A 16,476-nucleotide genomic window follows, 5' to 3' on the forward strand; every position below is an offset into this window, starting at 1 on the left:
CACAGATGAGCAAAGAAGAATGTTGGGGGTGCACGCTTCAAGGCGCCTTACAGCTGTAGGGAGTGATTCGAGACGATTCGTGGCGTGTGCTCGTTCCCATATACCGTACGACCCGGGGTGCAGTGCTAGGATGACGTACAATACCGCTTGGACACGTAACGGCGTTATATGCAAGTGCAGGACGTGAGGGTTTTCGTTTGTTTGTTTTGTTTTGTTTTGCTCTGCTTTGCTTTGTTTTGCTTTCCATCGCGTTGGTAAGAGCGTAAATAAAAAGGCGATTCCTGCGTCTACCACTAATATAAGAGCTATTTCAAGTGCGACGTGGTGCGGCTTTTCAAATGCTTGTGGGCATTTCTCTGTTGTTGATTCTTTTTTTGTGTGTAACAAAGTGGCATTTTCATGTCCGGACGGGGAGACTTTATCATTCCGACATGAAGCCACCCTTAAGTCCTCTGAGGCGTGTCTGTCTGCAAGGCTTGTATTTTGGAAATGTTTTTTTGAAACGGAGAACGACTTTGAAATAGGCTTCCGCTGGCGCCTCGCAATCCAGGTAAGATTGTAGCAAGAACGCAGCGGCGGTGGGGCTTGCTGTAGTCGTGGCCGAGTGGTTAAGGCGATGGACTAGAAATCCATTGGGGTCTCCTCGCGTAGGATCCAATCCTGCCGACTACGTTGTCCGCCTCCAGTCGGTGTGTTTCGGCACAATCAAAGAAGCGTGCCTCTTTGCTGTTCCTGGTGGTTTTAAAACGCCCAATCGCTTGTACTCGCTGCCTTGGAAATAAGTTCTTCAGCGTCCGCGAATGGCATTTTGCAGCTGGAAGCAGATGTCGATGCGTTTTGCACAGAGCACCAAAAAAGCGTCTTTTTTGAAGGCCTAGGCACTGAGCATTGGTGGTTCAGTGGTAGAATTCTCGCCTGCCACGTGGGAGGCTCGGGTTCGATTCCTGGCCAGTGCAGTGGCTTTTGCAGCGAGCGGCTCCATCACTTGCATCCCCTTGCAACTCGCAACTGAAAACCCACTGAAGCTAAGCAGGTGTGAGCCAGGTCAGTACCCGGATAAGGGTGAGCTACAGGGAAAAACAAAGCTTCCAGCTGGAAGCGGTGTTAATGGTGCCGGCGGGGGGGCGCTCACCCTGAGGTCTGTGCGGGTCCCAATGCCCCAGTATAGTGACGGAGATGCTGTGTTGTAAAAGGGCGCTGTCTTTTGGATGAGATGTAAAAACGAGGTCACAGCGCTCTGTGGTCATTCAAAATGACCACCAAAACCTTTGACAAAAGCTCTTGGTAATTGATGGTCTTCAATAATGCTTTTCCTTTAGGTACATTTTAAATCAGCTGAAAAATGCTGTTTTGCATTCATGTGTTTAAGTAGCCTGTGCTACTTACTGCATTGTAAGAGCGATTGTGAGCGGTTTTGTTTTCTCTCTTTGACCAGCCCAGCTGCGCCCCACCCGAAGGCAGGGAAGCACAAAAATTGTATGGAACTCATTCATGCTCCTCTCCATGGAAATCTTTAGTAAAAGGCAAAAGATTTGTACGAGATGAAGAGAAACCAGAGTGCGTGGCTGGACAGCTGCAGGAGCCCAGGCCGCCTTCAAGTCCTCTGCCCTGCCGGTCGTGGTTGGCAATGCACCTGGCCTTACAAACGAGCCAGTGCGGCCCGTTCAGCTCCGGGCTCATCGCCTGCAGCTCTCGGCTTACCTGGCAGGGGAGATACCTTGATCAGCCTGTAGTTGGAGTAGTTGGATTGTTTTCTTGTTTTCTGGAAGCAGTGTTTGTTTTGCAGTTTGAGATGGCAACCTTTGGATCCCGCAAGAATGCTGTACGTTTTGAGCTTTTGGATGACCTCTTCATGGATCGTATGCAGTTCAGCAGAAAAGTGTTACAGAAGGAACGTGGCTTTGAACCTCGGCACTTGGATTTCATCTTCGCTCTCCCAGGTCAGAAAGCATTTGAGGTTGTTTTTGCTACCTATTCTCTGTTTGAACAATGTGTGGATGTGTTTGAGGCAAAAAGAGGGAAAGTTCCTGCCCTTGAGAAGATCAACTTGCAGCCTCTGACACAGAGAGAGAGGAAAACGGTGCATGTTGTTATGTTCTCGGAAATGGCAAAGACGGAGGACATTCACACCTGGCTTAAGCAGTACTGCACCGTCCACCATGGAACTGAGGTTAGAGATGTTGACGGTATAAAAACAGGAGCAAGAAAATTTGAGGTTCGCTTGCTACCGGACAATGTAAATGGAGGCTTAAGGCACCTGCCCTCTACAATCCGGCTTGGCGCCTGCAATGGCTATGTTTTTTATGTGGGACAACCAAAGGTGCGTCGGCGCTGTGGTGCTGTGGGACACCTGGCATCGTCCTGCACTGTGAAATGCTGCAAGACCTGTGGCAAACAGGGACATTTAGCCTCTGACTGTTCAATGCTGCCAAAGTGCAATTTATGTGGCTCGGAAGGACACGTTTTTAAGAACTGCCCTCACGCCTACGCCAATAAACTCAAAATGAGAAAGGATGAGGCAGTGCTTGTTTCAGCCAAACCGGCCCGAAAAGCCAAAGCAAACAACAAGTCAAACAAAGAACCCTTGTTGGACAAAGAGTCTCAGCCTCCAGCCAGGATCAGTCCTGCTGTGGCTCCGGGGTCGGTGGAAGAGAAATCCACTACGCTCCCACAACCGCAGACTGCACCAGACAAGCACGAGGGTTTGAAAACCCCCGAGAACAGCGAGGACCCCTCCCCCACTCCTGCTCCTCAGAACGAGGGCCAGTGTGGGGCCCCCACCGGTGGAGCGGGTCCAGCGACGATACCCAGGATTCAGCGGAGCTGCTTTTCTCAGACTCTGCAAGTGCTACAGATGCCCTTCTCTCCTCCATCCAGTCCGTCACGGAGGATCTGCAACAGCTGGTGGGTGAGGGGGAAGAGGAGACTGGTGCATCGGCTGCACCCCTTTCCCCTCAGTGCTCCCAAGAGCTGGACTTGAGGAAAAGGAAAAATGACTCTGTTTTCTCCCCGAGCGAGGAGGAAGGAGAGCATGGTGATGGGGACAGCTGGAACCCCTCCACCCCTCCTTCTACCCCCTTCCTTGAAATGGACTCCGTGAACGCTTTTACTGCTGCCACCCTGATGAAGGCTCATTCAGAGGATGGCTGGCAGGAAATTGGTAAGAAGAAAAAGAAAAAGAAGAAGGTAACAGGTGAGACCGAAGAGAAATGTGTTTTGTAAAGACTGGTTCCACTTTCTTATGTAATATGGCTCTAAACATAATTTCTCTTAACACCAGAGGTATCAATGACAGAGTTAAATGCCAGTGTGTCTTTGATTACCTCCAGCAGAGAGAGGGAGATGTGTTGATGTTGCAGGAGTGTGCTTTAGCCTATCAAGAGAGGTATAAAAGCTTTGAAGATAGGTGGGATAAAGGGCCTTCTGTTTGGTCAGGGGACAATAACAACAGAGCCTCTGGCGTGGCCATTCTTTTCAAAGGATGGGCTTTCAAATTGAAAAGTATTCAGAGGGTCATAGATGGCAGGTTGCTGTGGAATGGGGGACCGTTAACCTGCGGCTAATCAATGTGTATTGTCCTACTGACGTGGGAGGAAGGGTGGAGCTACTCAAGGCACTCTCTCCCCTATTGTTAAGTAGCACTGACGTGATAGTGGGAGGGGATTTTAATTGTATCTTAGAGCACACAGACAGGCAGTCTAGCTCTCCGATAAAATTGGATTCCAGCTCACTGGCCCTGCAAAACTTAGTTCAAACTCTCAGACACATATAGATGTATATATCCCGCAACAGCAGGATATACATGGTCAGGGAGGAATAGCAGCTCCAGAATTGACTATTGCTTTGTCTCAGAGAGAGTGAAAGTTGTTGGGGTCACTCTTCAGCCTGTCTTCTTCTCAGATCATCAGGCTTTAGGGTGTAGAGTGGAACTCCAGGGCGGGACTGTCTTTGGCCCAGGCCTCTGGAAACTCAACACAAAGCTGCTAGAGAACGAGGGGGTAGTATCCCGCTACAAGGAGAAACTATCACTTTGGCTGTCCTTGCAGTGTCTGTACGGGTCAGTAGGAGAGTGGTGGGAGGAGGTGAAGATGAGGACAAAGGCCTTTTTCATGGCTGAGAGAAGGAAGGCTGCTGCCAGACGGAGAGGAGTGCTAGCCAGGAAACAGAGGCAGCTGCAGCGTCTCTACACAATGCTGCACAGTGGCTTCGATGTGCTCGAGGATATCACCCTTTTAAAAAAGGACATCCGGAGCATAGCCGAAGAAAGTAGTCGAGGAGTGCTGTTAAGAAGCAGAGTGCAGTTCTTGGAAGAAAATAAGAAGTGTACTCGCTTCTTTTTCAGGAAAGTGGTAGGCTCCAAGTCTGTCATGGAAAGTGTAGTTGATGAGGAGGGACGAGAGAGAACAGAGCCGAGTGCTATCCTCTCCTGCACCGAGGCCTTCTACTCAAGACTGTACAGCTCTACAGAGTTAAAGGATGAAGAAATTCATTTTTTTACCTCAAAGCTAGAAAACGTTTTGAGTGAAGAAGATAGGGAAGTACTTGAGAGGGATTTGACAGTAGAAGAGCTGAGACAGGCTATGGAGAGCTTACAGAAGGGGAAAACTCCGGGTGCTGACGGGCTCCCTAAAGAATTTTATTGCACCTTTTGGGATCTGCTTCAGGATCCGCTACTGCTCCTATTCGAGGAAAGCTATAAGACAGAATTGCTGCCTGACTCCTTAAGAGAAGGCACTATCTCTCTCTTGTTTAAGAAAGGAGCAAAGAATGACATAAAGAACTGGAGACCCCTCAGCCTCTTAGGCGTGGACACTAAGATCCTGCGCCTACAAAATGTAGTGGCCTCACTGGTAGGGAAAGAACAGACTTGTGGGATAGCAGGACGCCTGATGAGCGACAACCTGGCCTTGTTGAGGGATGTCTGTCTGTACTCAGAGGATCGCTCCCTCCCTCTGTGCATTTTAGGCGTAGACCTAGAAAAGGCCTTTGACCGCCTAAACCGGCAGTACTTAACATCGGTACTTGAGCACATGAAGTTTGGCCCCATCATGAGAAAGTGGATTAACCTGCTGTACACAGGTAGCAACAGCAGAGTAATGGTTAATGGCAATAGATCACGCCCCTTTGAAGTCTGTTCAGGGGTGAGGCAGGGCTGCCCATTATCCCCCTTGTTATTCGTTTTGGCTATGGAGCCCTTAAGCCTGTGCCTTGCGCCAGGATCAGGCCATTAATGGGATACCAGTGCCTGGAAGTGGGGGAGGAGAGGTAAAGACATCTCTATACATGGATGACGTCACCCTGCTCCTCTCTGACAATGCCTCAATTAGCAGAGCTCTGCAGTGCTGTGATCGTTTCTCTTTGGCTTCCTCCGCAAAAATTAACAAATCTAAGAGTGAGATTTTTTATCAGAACTGGAGGGAGCCAATAGAAGGACATGATCTCAGGCTGCAAGAGAAGAGAATTAAGGTCCTGGGGGTGTATTTTGGAGAAGAGATGGGAACAGTAAATTGGCAGAACAAATTGCCAATCTTAAACAAAAAACTGATGCAATGGAAGGACCGAGACCTCACCATGACAGGGAAGGTGCTGGTCATCAAAGCCGAGCTCTTGCCTGTCTTGAATTTTCTGGCTTCTACCTTCCCAATCCCACACCGTGTTGCGGCGGTGCTGAGGAGATTGATGTTTCAATTTCTATGGGGTGGGAAGCAGGAAAGACTCAGAAGGGAAATAATGTACAGGCCGCTACCCTCAGGGGGGAAGTCTGTCCCAGATATTGCTACGAAGCTGCTGTGCATTTTCCTGGCCTCTGTGCTGAGAGGCTTTGCAACAGCACCTGCAGCGCGTACCTGGACTTATTTTTCCAGGCTCTGGGTAGGTAGGGAGGTGTTCAGAGTGTGGGGTGTCAGACCCAAGCTGGACGTCCCACTCTCTGACACATGCCCTGCAATTTATGGGACAGTTAAAAGTTTTCTAAGATCTCACCCAATTGGCCATATTCCCCTCCGAGATGTCAGCGTCCAAAAACTGGAAGATTTCGTTGCACCCCAGAATAATAGGCAGACCCCTGTGGGCATTTTAACATCAGCCCAAACAAGGAAGGTGTGGAAACACACATCCTCTAAGTTTCTGTGCAACATTCACAGAGATTTAGCCTGGAGTCTCGTCCACCAGTGCTTACCGGTACGAACTTTCTTGTACCGTAGGGGCCTCACCCCCAGCCCTCGTTGCGTTAGGGTGGGCTGCGGCGAGGAGGAGACTGTGACCCATCTCCTGTGGTCCTGTTTTTTTGCTAAGGCCTTCTGGGCACAGTTTGAAGATTGGTTGCAGGCTCTCTCGCCCCAATTTACCCTGACCGCTGCTTTCGTCATATACGGCATCTCTCCTGTCAAACTTCCTCCTGACGTGTTTGACAGGATCTGGGCCGTGGTGAACAGTGGGAAAGACGCCCTGTGGAGAGTGAGGAACATGGGGCTGTTCAAAGGCATCGAGGTCCCAGTCAAGGCAGCAGGTAGCCTGGCCCTGTTCATCACCCGAGAGAACTATTACCTCAGAGATCTGTGGAGAGAAGGGAGGGAGGAAGCAGAAAATCTGTGGGAAATAGAGAGCATAGGTCAATATCTCAAGAGACTGTGAAAAACATTATCATGTTTAAGTAAAGAATGTGATTTGCACCAGAAAAAAATAAATTGTTACTATGTAACTGTTACCGTGTCAAAATGTAATGAGATGTGATCATATATACTGTTTTAAGTATGTATATTAATGTAAAGCTTTCTGATTTGTGATGTCCTGTATTTTATTGTGAAAAGAAAATAAAGTTCTTAAAAATCGAAAAATCGAAATCGGTTCACCCAGGGCGAGGCTCGGCCATTGCACTCCGGCTGTGCTGACCCCTGCGAATTCCCCAAATGAGGGAATCTCGACTGCATAATTTCTGGTAGTGGGGGACTGCGTTCGCGCTCTCCCCTGATGTGCTTGGTCCAAAATCAGATACGGGAGGGTTAGGACACCACGAGCTGCGTGGCTGCGGAAGGATCCCGGTTCGACAGGAGTGGACGCCGCTGCTGGTTCTCGCTGGCTTTTAGTTAGGGGTCCGGAGAAGCATCTCAAGCTAGTTCCACTACTCCTTCCGGACGTTCATTCCCTTTTCAAAGTCAGTCGTTTTGCTGTAGTCTGCGTTCTTTAGGCTGATTATCGAGGTTAGCCTTTATTTGGTCATGGGGGGCCTCGGTACTGTATGCTGAGACTAAAGACAGTTTCACCCGTTTTCTGATTGCTCGGTTCTGTACCAGTGCAGACATGTCAAACAGTGAATGGCTGTACCTCTATTGTATCCGTGCTCAATGAATGAAATCGGTAACAAATGAATATATGTCTAGTTATACGAAAAACGAGTGGTTTATCGACTCATCTTCATTTGCAGATTTAGAGGCAGCTTCGATATTCGTTTTACAGACGGGTTTTTTTTCTTTGAATATGGGTCACACACATGCCACAGCAACAAAACATCTTTAGAGATGAGGCTATAGATCACCTTTCCATCCTGCAGGTTTTCCTCCCAAAGCCTATGGCACCAACAGCGACCCCTGCTGGTCAGGAGAGCAAAGGCTTACAGCACCTGGTATTCCCAGGCGGTCTCCCATCCAAGTACTAACCAGGCCCAACCCTGCTTAGCTTCCAAGATCAGACGAGATCAGGCATGTTCAGGGTGGTGTGGCCGTAAGCGAAAGCCCCGGCGCCTGACTCGCTACTTGAAGCTGTGTGTGGCGGGGGCTCCGTGCCCCTGAGCGGGACTGAAGGATCGTTCGTGTGCAACTCTTTGGAAAGGAGCTGCTTTCCAAATCGCATTGCGTGCCTGGATGTTGGCGAATGCGCTCCCTTGTGTTGGCTCGTCCCGCACTGGAGGAGGACAAACAATCTGCACGGAGGAGCACCAGGCAAGTCTTCACCAGACAAAAACCTCCAGTGCACAGCACTCTGGAAACATTTCGGGGCTGTCGCGTGTTTATTTCAGCACGTAAAGCGCACCGGTCCAACACGCCGCCCTCTTGTGGCCTTGCGGCGTCAGAGCAAGAGGCTCCTTCTCGCTGCCCTTCTGCTGTGTTGCAGGGCCCCGAGAGGGAACCTGGAGCGCACAATTTGTGGGGGGCGGGGGACCGCGTTTGCGCTCTGCCCCCGGTCTCTTGCGCGAGTACTAAATCTCACGGACAGGGGGGCCTCGTCATTGATTGTTACAGGTGAGACGGGGATTAGGAGGAGACCCCGACTGATGGGTAAAGGGGAGCACTAACACCAGAGGGACACCCCCGGCGTCTCTTTTTGAGAGACGCCCTGGGGTTTCCTAATGGCCAAGGAGGGTCGGGACCTCGGTTTGACGCCTCCCCCGAAGGACGGCGCCTGTTTGTGCAGCAGAGTGTCGCCATCAGGAGGCTGGGGCGTAAGAGAGCCACACAGCCCGCAGGGTGAGCGCTCCCTGCTGGTCCCAGTCATATCTCTTGCAGGAGCAGCAGCAACCGGAGCTTTTCCGGGGGGGAATCTCCCATCCGGGTGCCGGCCAGGCTCACACCTTCACTGTGGCTGTGGAGGTGTGGTTTGTAAGGGCCCAAACTAGGGTTAGAGTTAGGGTTGGAAAACAACCTGGATTTTTTTAAATGCCTTTACTGTGCTCTAGGATGCATTTGAAATGCAGGAAAAGTGTTGGTTTGTTGTTTCCTTGATTACGAATTTTTACCAATATTGCAGTTTTTTCTACTCCATATACTGTACATATCAAAATGATGGTCAAGATTGGAGATTGTGATAATACACTTTCTAAATGCTAAACTCTCTTAATTATTGCATGTCAAAAGCAAATTAAAAGGATAGTTTTAGCCAGACATTGGTGGTAATTGCAATCCTTACCTTTTTAACCTAGGAAACAGTTTGGTTTTATTTGCAATTTCAGCAGCAAGTAAAGAAAAAGATCTGGATATCTGAAAGTTTTTCACAGGTGACACATTAAAATACTTTAAATGTGCAACTTTGAATGTTTCTGGTTGATTTGGAGTCATCTGGGTTACATTTTGGGCACTGTATTTGTAGGCAAGGTTGTGGAGGTGTGGTTCGTAAGGGCCCGAACTAGGGTTAGGGTTAGTGTTGGACAACACCTGGATTTTTTTAAATGCCTTTACTGTGCTCTAGGATGCATTTGAAATGCAGGAAAAGTGTTGGTTTGTTGTTTCCTTGATTACGAATTTTTACCAATTTTGCAGTTTTTTCTACTCCATATACTGTACATATCAAAATGATGGTCAAGATTGGAGATTGTGATAATACACTTTCTAAATGCTAAACTCTCTTAATAATTGCATGTCAAAAGCAAATTAAAAGGATAGTTTTAGCCAGACGGTGGTGGTAATTGCAATCCTTACCTTTTAAACCTAGGAAACAGTTTGGTTTTATTTCCAATTTCAGCAGCAAGTAAAGAAAAAGATCTGGATATCTGAAAGTTTTTCACAGGTGACACATTAAAATACTTTAAATGTGCAACTTTGAATGTTTCTGGCTGATTTGGAGTCAACTGGGTTACATTTTGGGCACTGTATTTGTAGGCAAGGTTGTGGAGGTGTGGTTTGTAAGGGCCCAAACTAGGGTTAGGGTTAGGGTTGGAAAACAACCTGGATTTTTTTAAATGCCTTTACTGTGCTCTAAGATGCATTTGAAATGCAGGAAAAGTGTTGGTTTGTTGTTTCCTTGATTACGAATTTTTACCAATTTTGCAGTTTTTTCTACTCCATATACTGTACATATCAAAATGATGGTCAAGATTGGAGATTGTGATAATACACTTTCTAAATGCTAAACTCTCTTAATTATTGCATGTCAAAAGCAAATTAAAAGGATAGTTTTAGCCAGACATTGGTGGTAATTGCAATCCTTACCTTTTAAACCTAGGAAACAGTTTGGTTTTATTTGCAATTTCAGCATCAAGTAAAGAAAAAGATCTGGATATCTGAAAGTTTTTCACAGGTGACACATTAAAATACTTTAAATGTGCAACTTTGAATGTTTCTGGCTGATTTGGAGTCATCTGGGTTACATTTTGGGCACTGTATTTGTAGGCAAGGTTGTGGAGGTGTGGTTCGTAAGGGCCCGAACTAGGGTTAGGGTTAGTGTTGGACAACACCTGGATTTTTTCTAATGCCTTTACTGTGCTCTAGGATGCATTTGAAATGTAGGAAAAGTGTTGGTTTGTTGTTTCCTCGATTACGAATTTTTACCAATTTTGCAGTTTTTTCTATTCCATATACTGTAAATATCAAAATGATGGTCAAGTTTGGAGATTGTGATAATACACTTTCTAAATGCTAAACTCTCTTAATTATTGCATGTCAAAAGCAAATTAAAAGGATAGTTTTAGCCAGACATTGGTGGTAATTGCAATCCTTACCTTTTAAACCTAGGAAACAGTTTGGTTTTATTTGCAATTTCAGCATCAAGTAAAGAAAAAGATCTGGATATCTGAAAGTTTTTCACAGGTGACACATTAAAATACTTTAAATGTGCAACTTTGAATGTTTCTGGCTGATTTGGAGTCATCTGGGTTACATTTTGGGCACTGTATTTGTAGGCAAGGTTGTGGAGGTGTGGTTCGTAAGGGCCCGAACTAGGGTTAGGGTTAGTGTTGGACAACACCTGGATTTTTTCTAATGCCTTTACTGTGCTCTAGGATGCATTTGAAATGTAGGAAATGTGTTGGTTTGTTGTTTCCTCGATTACGAATTTTTACCAATTTTGCAGTTTTTTCTATTCCATATACAGTACATATCAAATTGATGGTCAAGTTTGGAGATTGTGATAATACACTTTCTAAATGCTAAACTCTCTTAATTATTGCATGTCAAAAGCAAATTAAAAGGATAGTTTTAGCCAGACATTGGTGGTAATTGCAATCCTTACCTTTTAAACTTAGGAAACAGTTTGGTTTTATGTGCAATTTCAGCAGCAAGTAAAGAAAAATATCTGGATATCTAAAAGTTTTTCACTGTTTTGACATGTCTGCACTGGTACAGAACCGAGCAATCAGAAAACGTGTGAAACTGTCTTTAGACTCAGCATATAGTACCGAGGCCCCCCATGACCAAATAAAGGCTAACCTCGATAATCAGCCTAAAGAACGCAGACTACAGCAAAACGACTGACTTTGAAAAGGGAATGAACGTCCGGAAGGAGTAGTGGAACTAGCTTGAGATGCTTCTCCGGACCCCTAACTAAAAGCCAGCGAGAACCAGCAGCGGCGTCCACTCCTGTCGAACCGGGATCCTTCCGCAGCCACGCAGCTCGTGGTGTCCTAACCCTCCCATATCTGATTTTGGACCAAGCACATCAGGGCAGAGCGCAAACGCAGTCCCCCACTACCAGAAAGTATGCAGTCGAGATTCCCACATTTGGGGAATTCGCAGGGGTCAGCACAGCCGGAGTGCAATGGCCGGGCCTCGCCCTGGGTGAACCGATTTTTTTCGATTTTTAAGAACTTTATTTCCTTTTCACAAAAAAATACAGGAAATCACAAATCAGAAAGCTTTACATTAATATACATACTTAAAACAGTATATATGATCACATCTCATTACATTTTGACACGGTAACAGTTACATAGCAACAATTTTCTTTTTTTCTGGTGCAAATCACATTCTTTATTTAAACATGATAATGTTTTTCACAGTTTCTTGAGATACTGTCCAATGCCCTCTATTTCCCACAGATTTTCTGCTTCCTCCCTCCCTTCTCTCCACAGATCTCTGAGGTAATAGTTCTCTCGGGTGATGAACAGGGCCAGGCTACCTGCTGCCTTGACTGGGACCTCGATGCCTTTGAACAGCCCCATGTTCCTCACTCTCCACAGGGCGTCTTTCCCACTGTTCACCACGGCCCAGATCCTGTCAAACACGTCAGGAGGAAGTTTGACAGGAGAGATGCCGTATATCACGAAAGCAGCGGTCAGGGTAAATTGGGGCGAGAGAGCCTGCAACCAATCTTCAAACTGTGCCCAGAAGGCCTTAGCAAAAAATCAGGACCACAGGAGATGGGTCACAGTCTCCTCCTCGCCGCAGCCCACCCTAACGCAGCGAGGGCTGGGGGTGAGGCCCCTACGGTACAAGAAAGTTCGTACCGGTAAGCACTGGTGGACGACACTCCAGGCTAAATCTCTGTGAATGTTGCACAGAAACTTAGAGGATGTGTGTTTCCACACCTTCCTTGTTTGGGCTGATGTTAAAATGCCCACAGGGGTCTGCCTATTATTCTGGGGTGCAACGAAATCTTCCAGTTTTTGGACGCTGACATCTCGGAGGGGAATATGGCCAATTGGGTGAGATCTTAGAAAACTTTTAACTGTCCCATAAATTGCAGGGCATGTGTCAGAGAGTGGGACATCCAGCTTGGGTCTGACACCCCACACTCTGAACACCTCCCTACCTACCCAGAGCCTGGAAAAATAAGTCCAGGTACGCGCTGCAGGTGCTGTTGCAAAGCCTCTCAGCACAGAGGCCAGGAAAATGCACAGCAGCTTCGTAGCAATATCTGGGACAGACTTCCCCCCTGAGGGTAGCGGCCTGTACATTATTTCCCTTCTGAGTCTTTCCTGCTTCCCACCCCATAGAAATTGAAACATCAATCTCCTCAGCACCGCCGCAACACGGTGTGGGATTGGGAAGGTAGAAGCCAGAAAAATCAAGACAGGCAAGAGCTCGGCTTTGATGACCAGCACCTTCCCTGTCATGGTGAGGTCTCGGTCCTTCCATTGCATCAGTTTTTTGTTTAAGATTGGCAATTTGTTCTGCCAATTTACTGTTCCCATCTCTTCTCCAAAATACACCCCCAGGACCTTAATTCTCTTCTCTTGCAGCCTGAGATCATGTCCTTCTTTTGGCTCCCTCCAGTTCTGATAAAAAATCTCACTCTTAGATTTGTTAATTTTTGCAGAGGAAGCCAAGGAGAAACGATCACAGCACTGCAGAGATCTGCTAATTGAGGCATTGTCAGAGAGGAGCAAGGTGACGTCATCCATGTATAGAGATGTCTTTACCTCTCCTCCCCCACTTCCAGGCACTGGTATCCCATTAATGGCCTGATCCTGGCGCAAGGCACAGGCTAAGGGCTCCATAGCCAAAACGAATAACAAGGGGGATAATGGGCAGCCCTGCCTCACCCCTGAACAGACTTCAAAGGGGCGTGATCTATTGCCATTAACCATTACTCTGCTGTTGCTACCTGTGTACAGCAGGTTAATCCACTTTCTCATGATGGGGCCAAACTTCATGTGCTCAAGTACCGATGTTAAGTACTGCCGGTTTAGGCGGTCAAAGGCCTTTTCTAGGTCTACACTTAAAATGCACAGAGGGAGGGAGCGATCCTCTGAGTACAGACAGACATCCCTCAACAAGGCCAGGTTGTCGCTCATCAGGCGTCCTGCTATCCCACAAGTCTGTTCTTTCCCTACCAGTGAGGCCACTACATTTTGTAGGCGCAGGAAAAGGGCTTTGGACAGGATCTTAGTGTCCACGCCTAACAGGCTGAGGGGTCTCCAGTTCTTTATGTCATTCTTTGCTCCTTTCTTAAACAAGAGAGAGATAGTGCCTTCTCTTAAGGAGTCAGGCAGCAATTCTGTCTTATAGCTTTCCTCGAATAGGAGCATTAGCGGATCCTGAAGCAGATCCCAAAAGGTGCAATAAAATTCTTTAGGGAGCCCGTCAGCACCCGGAGTTTTCCCCTTCTGTAAGCTCTCCATAGCCTGTCTCAGCTCTTCTACTGTCAAATCCCTCTCAAGTACTTCCCTATCTTCTTCACTCAAAACGTTTTCTAGCTTTGAGGTAAAAAAATGAATTTCTTCATCCTTTACCTCTGTAGAGCTGTACAGTCTTGAGTAGAAGGCCTCGGTGCAGGAGAGGATAGCACTCGGCTCTGTTCTCTCTCGTCCCTCCTCATCAACTATACTTTCCATGACAGACTTGGAGCCTACCACTTTCCTGAAAAAGAGGCGAGTACACTTCTCATTTTCTTCCAAGAACTGCACTCTGCTTCTTAACAGCACTCCTCGACTACTTTCTTCGGCTATGCTCCGGATGTCCTTTTTTAAAAGGGTGATATCCTCAAGCACATCGAAGCCACTGTGCAGCATCGTGTAGAGACGCTGCAGCTGCCTCTGTTTCCTGGCTAGCACTCCTCTCCGTCTGGCAGCAGCCTTCCTTCCCTCAGCCATGAAAAAGGCCTTTGTCCTCACCTTCACCTCCTCCCACCACTCTCCTACTGACCCGTACAGACACTGCAAGGACAACCACTGTGATAGTTTCTCCTTGTAGCGGGATACTACCCCCTCATTCTCTACACCCTAAAGCCTGATGATCTGAGAAGAAGACAGGCTGAAGAGTGACCCCAACAACTTTCACTCTCTCTGAGACAAAGCAATAGTCAATTCTGGAGCTGCTATTCCTCTCTGACCATGTATATCCTGCTGTTGTGGGATATATACATCTATATGTGTCTGAGAGTTTAAAGTCTTGAACTAAGTTTTGCAGGGCCAGTGAGCTGGAATCCAATTTTATCGGAGAGCTAGACTGCCTGTCTGTGTGCTCTAAGATACAATTAAAATCCCCTCCCACTATCACGTCTGTGCTACATAACAATAGGGGAGAGAGTGCCTTGAGTAGCTCCACCCTTCCTCCCACTGGACTGGATGGAGGAGAGGAGGGCATCTGTAGCACTTGCAGAGTCTGAGAAAAGCAGCTCCGCTGAATCCTGGGTATCGTCGCTGGACCCGCTCCACCGGGGGGCCCCACACTGGCCCTCGTTCTGAGGAGCAGGAGTGGGGGAGGGGTCCTCGCTGTTCTCTGGGGTTTTCAAACCCTCGTGCTTGTCTGGTGCAGTCTGCGGTTGTGGGAGCGTAGTGGATTTCTCTTCCACCGGCCCTGGAGCCACAGCAGGACTGATCCTGGCTGGAGGCTGAGACTCTTTGTCCAACAAGGGTTCTTTGTTTGACTTGTTGTTTGCTTTGGCTTTTCGGGCCGGTTTGGCTGAAACAAGCACTGCCTCATCCTTTCTCATTTTGAGTTTATTGGCGTAGGCGTGAGGGCAGTTCTTAAAAACGTGTCCTTCCGAGCCACATAAATTGCACTTTGGCAGCATTGAACAGTCAGAGGCTAAATGTCCCTGTTTGCCACAGGTCTTGCAGCATTTCACAGTGCAGGACGATGCCAGGTGTCCCACAGCACCACAGCGCCGACACACCTTTGGTTGTCCCACATAAAAAACATAGCCATTGCAGGCGCCCAGCCGGATTGTAGAGGGCAGGTGCCTTAAGCCTCCATTTACATTGTCCGGTAGCAAGCGAACCTCGAATTTCCTTGCTCCTGTTTTTATACCGTCAACATCTCTAACCTCAGTTCCATGGTGGACGGTGCAGTACTGCTTAAGCCAGGTGTGAATGTCCTCCGTCTTTGCCATTTCCGAGAACATAACAACATGCACCGTTTTCCTCTCTCTCTGTGTCAGAGGCTGCAAGTTGATCTTCTCAAGGGCAGGAACTTTCCCTCTTTTTGCCTCAAACACATCCACACATTGTTCAAACAGAGAATAGGTAGCAAAAACAACCTCAAATGCTTTCTGACCTGGGAGAGCGAAGATGAAATCCAAGTGCCGAAGTTCAAAGCCAAGTTCCTTCTGTAACACTTTTCTGCTGAACTGCATACGATCCATGAAGAGATCATCCAAAAGCTCAAAACTTACAGCATTCTTGCGGGATCCAAAGGTTGCCATCTCAAACTGCAAAACAAACACTGCTTCCACAAAACAAGAAAACAATCCAACTACTCCAACTACAGGCTGATCAAGGTATCTCCCCTGCCAGGTAAGCTGAGCCGCAGGCGATGAGCCCGGAGCTGAACGGGCCCCACTGGCTCGTTTGTAAGGCCAGGTGCATTGCCAACCACGACTGGCAGGGCAGAGGACTTGAAGGCGGCCTGGGCTCCTGCAGCTGTCCAGCCACGCACTCTGGTTTCTCTTCATCTCGTACAAATCTTTTGCCTTTTACTAAAGATTTCCATGGAGAGGAGCATGAATGAGTTCCATACAATTTTTGTGCTTCCCTGCCTTCGGGTGGGGCGCAGCTGGGCTGGTCAAAGAGAGAAAACAAAACCGCTCACAATCGCTCTTACAATGCAGTAAGTAGCACAGACTACTTAGGGAGTAGGCTGATGTGTTTAAAAACAACCAGCGCCAGGCAGGAGTCGAACCTCCAAACTCCTAATCCATAGTCAGACACATTATCCATTGCACCACTGGCCCTGGTGTGACACTTCAGGACTGTAACCCAGTGAGCTTAGCACTGCAACTAGTAAAATATTACCCCTGGTCCATTCTTTTCCAAAAGTGAGAAACACCTGTTTTCTACATTTTGTCTGTTTTAAAACCATATCTCTTTAAACCAAACCAAGAGTTTGT

General features: G+C 47.5%; 4 non-coding genes and 1 pseudogene across 4 annotated transcripts; 2 read left to right on the plus strand and 3 right to left on the minus strand.

The window, feature by feature from the left end:
* Nucleotides 1–1,444: 1,444 nt before the first annotated feature.
* LOC138235796 (U5 spliceosomal RNA) lies at nt 1,445–1,561 on the minus strand. Its single transcript, XR_011188337.1, has one exon. It is a non-coding gene; the product is annotated as a U5 spliceosomal RNA (small nuclear RNA).
* A 5,248-nt stretch (nt 1,562–6,809) lies between these two features.
* Nucleotides 6,810–6,969, plus strand: LOC138235831 (U1 spliceosomal RNA). Its single transcript, XR_011188370.1, has one exon. It is a non-coding gene; the product is annotated as a U1 spliceosomal RNA (small nuclear RNA).
* A 637-nt stretch (nt 6,970–7,606) lies between these two features.
* LOC138235829 (5S ribosomal RNA) lies at nt 7,607–7,725 on the minus strand. Its single transcript, XR_011188368.1, has one exon. It is a non-coding gene; the product is annotated as a 5S ribosomal RNA (ribosomal RNA).
* Nucleotides 7,726–11,365: 3,640 nt separating this feature from the next.
* Nucleotides 11,366–11,539, minus strand: LOC138235836 (U1 spliceosomal RNA; annotated as a pseudogene).
* Nucleotides 11,540–16,021: 4,482 nt separating this feature from the next.
* Nucleotides 16,022–16,138, plus strand: LOC138235797 (U5 spliceosomal RNA). The gene has a single exon (XR_011188338.1). It is a non-coding gene; the product is annotated as a U5 spliceosomal RNA (small nuclear RNA).
* Nucleotides 16,139–16,476: the final 338 nt, after the last annotated feature.

This window comes from Lepisosteus oculatus, unplaced genomic scaffold (assembly GCF_040954835.1).
Source record: "Lepisosteus oculatus isolate fLepOcu1 unplaced genomic scaffold, fLepOcu1.hap2 HAP2_SCAFFOLD_83, whole genome shotgun sequence".
In the NCBI taxonomy this organism is placed as follows: Eukaryota; Metazoa; Chordata; class Actinopteri; order Semionotiformes; family Lepisosteidae; genus Lepisosteus; species Lepisosteus oculatus.